The following is a 6712-nucleotide window of genomic DNA, read 5'->3' on the forward strand; positions in this document are numbered from 1 at the left end:
ATGGTGAAAAATGCTGAAACCTTTTCTTTAAAGATCAGAAATAAGACAAGGCTGCCCACTCTCACCACTTTTATTTGACATAGTACAGGAAGTCCTAGCCAGAGCAGTTAGTCAAGAAGAAGAAAGAAAAGCCTCTAAATTAGAAAAAAAAAAGTAAAACTCTATTTGCAGATGACATGATACTATATACAGAAAACCCTTAAGACCCATAAAAAAACTGTTAGAACTAATAAATTCAGTAAAGTTGTAGGATACAAAATCAATATACAAAAATCAGTTGCATTTATATCTACTAACACCAAACTATCTGAAAAAGAAATTAAGAGAACAATCTCATTTACAATTTCATCAAACAGAATAAAATACTGAGGAATATATTTAATCAATGAGGTGAAAGATCCATATACTAAAGACAGTAAGACATTAATGAAAGAAATTGAAGAAGACACAAATAAATGAAAAGATACTCCAAGCTCATGGATTGGAAGAATGAATATTGTTAAAATGTCAATACTACCCAAAGCAATTTATAGATTCAATGCAATTCCATCAGCACTTTTTATAGAGAAAAACAATCCTAAAATTTGTATGGAACCACAAAAGACTTTGAATAACTAAAATCAATGGAATAGAATAGAGAATCCAGAAATAAACCCACACATATATGGTCAATTAATTTATGACACAAGAACCAAGAATACACAATGAGGAAAGGTTGGTCTCTTTAATAAGTGATGCTGAGAAAAATGGATGGCCACATAAAAAAAAAAATGAAACTGTACTCCTATATTACATCATACACAAAAATCAACCCAGAATGGATTAAAGACTTGAATGTAAGACCTGAAACCACAATATCCCTAGAAGAAACACTGATATAGGCCTTGGCAATGATTTTTTTGCTTTAATACCAAAAGCAAAAATAAATGGTGGGACTACATCAAACTGAAAGGCTTCTGAATGGCAAAGGAAACGATTAACAAAATTAAAAGACAACATACCTAATGAGGAAAAAATATTTGCAAATCATATATCTCTTAAGAGGTTAACATCCAAATTATATAAAGAACTCATACAACTTAAAGGAAAAAATCAAACAATCTGATTAAAAATGGGCAGAGGAACAGAAAAGACATTTTCCAAAGAAGACTTAGGACTATACAAATGGCCCACAAGTATGCAAAAAGGTGCTCAACATCACTAATCATCAGAAAATGCAAATCAAAACCATAATGAGATATGGTTACATCACCTCACACCTATTAGAATGGCAATTATCAAAAAGATAAGAGATAAGAAGTGTTGGCAAGGATGTGAAGAAAAGGAACTCTTACGCACTGCTGGTGAGAATGTAAAGTTGTCCAGCTACTATGAAAAACAGTATGGAAGGTTCTCAAAAAATTAAAAATAGAACTACCATGTGATCCAAAAATTCCATTTCTGAGTATCTATCTGAAGGAAATCAAATCACTATCTCAAAAAGATACCTACACCCCCATATTCACTGCAGCATTATTTACAATAGCTAAGACATGGAAATAACATAAGTGTCCACTGAGAAGTGAATGTACAGAGAAAATGTGGTATATGTACACGTAAAATATTACTTGGTCATAAAAATGAAGGAAATCCTGCCATTTGCAACAATAAGGATGGACTTGAAGGCATTATGCTAAGTGAAATAAGTCTGACAGAGGAAGACAAATACTTTATTATCTCACTTATATGCGGAATCTAAAAAAAAAAAAAAATCTCATAGATACAGAGAACAGATTGCTGGTTGCTGGACGTGAGGGTTAGGTGGTGGGTGATATGGGATAAATGCAAACAAAAGGTACAAACTTCCAGTTTTAAGATAAATAAGTTCTGGGGAGGTAATGTATAGTGTGGTGACTACAGTTAACAATACTGTATTGCATATTTCAAAGTTGCTAAGAGAGTATGTCTTAGAAGTTTTCATCCCAAGGGAAAAAAATTATAACTTTGTGAGGTGATAGATGTTAACTAAACTTACTGTGGTAATCCTTTTGTAATATATACATATATCACTGTATTAAGTACCTTAAATTAATTAAATTAATACAATGTTATATGTCAGCTATATCTTAATAAAACTGGAAAAAATCTGATACTATAAAATCCTTGGACCTTTCTTTTTTTTAAGATTTTATTTATTTATTTGAGAGAGAGAGAGAGAGCAAAAGAAGAGGGAAGAGGCAGGAGGAGAGGGAGAAGCAGGCTCCCTGCTCTCTCCCCACTGAGAAAGGAGCCTGATGCAGGACTCAATCTCAGGACCCCGGGATCATGACCTAAGCCAAAGACAGAGGCTTAACTGACTAGGCTACCCAGGTGCTCCCTCTTTGGACCTTTCTTTTGGTGAGGGTTAAGAAATAATCCCTTTAATTTTTTATATTTAAAATTTTTTTTTTTCTAAGATTGTATTTATTTGCGAGAGAGAGAATGAGAGACAGAGAGCATGAGAGGGAGGAGCAGACTCCCTGCTGAGCAGGGAGCCTGATGTGGGACTCGATCCCGGGACTCCAGGATCATGACCTGAGCCGAAGGCAGTCGCTTAACCAACTGAGCCACCCAGGCGCCCAATTTTTTATATTTAAAGTAAAATTCGCACAACATACAATTAACCATTTTACAATTCAGTGGTATATAGTACATTCACTATGTTGTGCCATCACCACTCTCTAATTTAAAACCTTATCATCATCACCTGAAAACATCCTTTTCCCATTAAGTAATCATTACCAATTTCCCCTCTCCCCAGCCCTGACAACCACTTTCCTCTTTCTGTCTCTATAGATTTACCTATTTGGGATACTTCATACAAGTGGAATCATACAATATATAAATTTTTGACTCTGGCTTCTTTAACTTAGCATGTTTTCAAGGTTCATTCGAGTTACAGCATGTATCAGTACTTCATTCCCCTTTCAATATATGTTAAAAATTGATTGATTTGAGAGAGAGAGAGAGTGCACGCATGAGTGGGGTGGAAGGGCAGAGGGAGAAGGAAAAGCAGACTTCCCGCTGAGCAGGGAGCCTGGTGTGGGGCTTGATCCCAGAACCGTGGAATCATGACCTGAGCTGAAGGCAGACGCGTAACCGACTGAGCCACCCAGACGCCCCTGTTGTTTTCATTTTGATGGTACCAGATTTCTTTGTTAGAGTGATTAGTAGTAGTTAGCTATGAGATGCTGGAATAAAGCACAATCTGTCTTATACAGAGAAAAAGATGCAATATCCTAAAATAACTACAGAGAAATAAAAATCTCTAATAGAAATATATAAAATGCTATGGGAAGAGAGGATGAGTGTTCACTACGTCTAAATGTACAGAAGGGAAAGTAACATGTAGGAGGAGACTTGTATGTTGAGTCTCTCATCCAGTGTATTTTCTAGGCTTAGAAAGGGGGAGCAGCCCATGTAGGCAACTGTAAGGATCATGAGGTCAGAACGGTAGCCTGAAGCCGTATTTGGAGGGACACGGCATGGATGTTATTTGTACTTATCCTTACAAGAAATTCTGGGAGGCAAGTGTGGAGATTGGGAGATGTTCAACAAATAAGCTAATGAAATAATGAAGTTTATCTTTGAACATGTTGCCATGTTGCCATAGTGTAAAGAACAGGTTATTGAGGGGAAAAGGAAGTGGAGAACATCTTGTAAAAAATTTACTGAAATTACTTACACTAAAGCTGATAAAAACTAAAGCAGAGCAGAGCCTATGGCAACAGGGTAGAGTGCAAGGATTTGGGAAAGACCTGAGAAATACAGTGAAGATGTGAGTAACAGAAAGACTCAAGAAAGACTCCATGTTCCTTAACATAAACAACTGAACAGATAGATGGTGGTGACACTGACCAAGGTTAGAGAGTCCAAAGAAGTAAATTCTTCAAGGCCAGGGTAGCATATACTAAATCCAACCACATATATAAAGTGAAATAATGCCAATATAAGAAATTTTATATATATGTATTTTTTGTCACACACTTAGACAATTGATTATTCTACCGAAAAGTCAAGGCCATCCGTGTGACTTGCTGACAATTCATGCGTCTGTGTTTTAGTTTTCAAAGAAGTTAAGCTGCAAACGATGTGAGCCATCCTCTAGGTCGCTTACCACATCACATAAATCAGAAGTTGCACAGTCTGTCAGGAGAGTTCTGGGAAATATGGATTTAAAGGAATTCCTCCTCCTTCCTTCTTCCTCATCCCCCTTTGTCTGCCTAAGGCATGAAGATTAATCAGACATTTACAGCAGCAAATGGCAAGATCTTATTCATTGTGGTGTGAGGGTGATTTGTTGTGCTCCTGAACAAAAGCAAAATGGCAGCATTTAAATGAACTGACACATCAGATCTCTTCAGCTGTTCTTTAAAAGTAATACATTAATCAGGGGATAAACAAGGTATTGTCACCCTGACAAAATTTTAGAAGGACTGCATCAGAGAAATCTCCTGAAATTACTCCTATTGAATACAAACTGGGGCCTGACATTTTCCAAAACGGACAATATGTCTCAGAAATTTTTAGCTGTTTATTTTTTAATCTTTCTAAAGAAGAAATAGATTAGTGATCTGATTCTATAGAATATGGTGAGTCTCATCCAACGTATTTACCCTTTATGTATTAAATTACTACCCAATATGAGCATGGTGGAAAAGAACTATTAAAAAGCCTCAGTTCATTCTTAGCATGAAAAGAACAAAAATTTGTTACCAAACAAAAATACAATTTTTGCTTGAGAACAATCAACAATACTTTTAGATAAGCTCATGACATATTTCAACACATGAAATGGTTGTTTTTGAGTGTGTGGGAGTTTTCAAGTGCTACAATTAATGTAAATCTAAAATAATTTACAAAGTACACAAAATACAAAGATATACTCTAAGAATATGTGTAGATTATATACAAATGAATCAACATTTGTTTCCATAAGAAACTCTTCCCCCTCCCTTTTTTTACTTAACCCCTTTATTTATTGAAAAGGTGAAGTTTTCATTTATTTCCTTGATTTTTATCAAAGTGCTATCAGAAAACTTTCCTATTAGATACAGCTTGGTGGTAACAAAAAAGAGTGACTTATTAATGACCTTCAATATATAGGAGTTAAAATCCCATACTTTGTTATCAACTGGATAAAAAAAAGTAGAACTTAAATATTCTCACCATAAAAAAATGGTAATTATTTCACGTGACAGAGGTAATTATTTGACGTTAGCTAGCTGCTATAGTGGTAACCATTTTGCAATATGTAAGTGTATCAAATCAACATGTTGTACACCTTAAACTTATACCATGGTATATGTCATTTATATCTCAATAAAGCTGAAGGAAAAAATAGAGCAAAAAAGCATATGAAAACAGGTGTAGTAGATATGTGATTGATTCTATTTCACAGTAGATCATTTTTTTAAGACAATTAAGGTAATCTCATCACCCTTGCCAGAAATTGCTTCAGGCCCAAATTTTTTCTTTTTTTTTTAAGGATACATGAAACCTGCTGAGGGGTGTGGAAATGTGTTTCTTGTTCTTTTAAAAAAATATATGGAGTGATTCATGAATTTGCATGTCATCCTTGCATAGGGGCCATACTAATCTCAGAGTTTAATTCCTAACTGGGATATATTTTAACTCAATGAAAAATAAATGCTGCATATACATTGAGTGTCAAAGTTTAGGATAGAACTAATAAAGGGTTTGGTTATAACAACAAGTAGGAAAATTAACCAAATGCTGATCTTGAAAACATTTGCATAGGTGTTATATAATAGTGCCTTTAAAAATGGAGTCAAATGGATACAATGTCATTTTGAGTTAGCACTAATCATGCAATTGTCAATAATAGATCTCACTATATGGAAGTATTAAATAAAATGTTAGAACTAGGGGCGCCTGGGTGGCTCAATCGTTAAGCGTCTCCCTTTGACTCAGGTGATGATCCCAGGGTCGTGGGATCAAGCCCCACATCCCGGGCTCCTGCTCAGCAGGAGGCCTGCTTCTCCCTCTCCCACTCCCCCTGCTTGTGTTCCCTCTCTCACTGTCTCTCTCTCTGTGAAGTAAATAAATAAAATCTTTTAAAAAAATGTTATAACTAGACCAGGATTAAAATTAAGATATAAATTTAATTTGTTTTTGTCATTTTGGAGAAAAAATCTATTTTTAACAGCAGGGATAGGACTCATACTATTATCCATATAATGAAATTAGGAACTCTTAACAGTTATTTAAAAAGAAACTTTTTTCCTGTTGGTATTATTTGGGACAAATAACATTTCCAGCAATGTTCTTCTTCCTTACCTTTTCTACTGCATTTTTGTGGTTCACAAAGAAGATCTTGATTGTTTACTGTGACTATTTTATAATGCCACATTTCTCTATTGTACCTGACCATCTCTGCACAGGATATAAAGAAGCTGAATACTGCAAAAGTTCTTATAAACAACAACAGTATCAACAGTGCGTTTTAGGATTGTTGGAGAGTATATCAAAATTAACCAGGAGAGTACAGTAGAGGGATTCAATAAATTAAACTGGTAATGAGAGAACTACATTGAAACTCCAATAGGAGTTGTTTATCTAGCTTCAAATCTAATAAATCTCGTTAATTAAAAAGAGAGAGATCCTGGTTTTTATTGATATAAGTTATCTGATTTTCCTGCTGTCAGGTACATTAGTCCACTTTCCATGCACA

The 6712-nt window shown here is 34.9% G+C and overlaps 1 non-coding gene across 1 annotated transcript; it reads right to left on the minus strand.

Annotated features, from left to right (window-relative positions):
• Positions 1-5559: 5559 nt before the first annotated feature.
• On the minus strand, positions 5560-5662 carry LOC116642682. Its single transcript, XR_004301371.1, has one exon. It is a non-coding gene; the product is annotated as a U6 spliceosomal RNA (small nuclear RNA).
• Positions 5663-6712: the final 1050 nt, after the last annotated feature.

This window comes from Phoca vitulina, unplaced genomic scaffold (genome assembly GCF_004348235.1).
Source record: "Phoca vitulina isolate PV1807 unplaced genomic scaffold, GSC_HSeal_1.0 scaffold23, whole genome shotgun sequence".
NCBI lineage: Eukaryota > Metazoa > Chordata > Mammalia > Carnivora > Phocidae > Phoca > Phoca vitulina.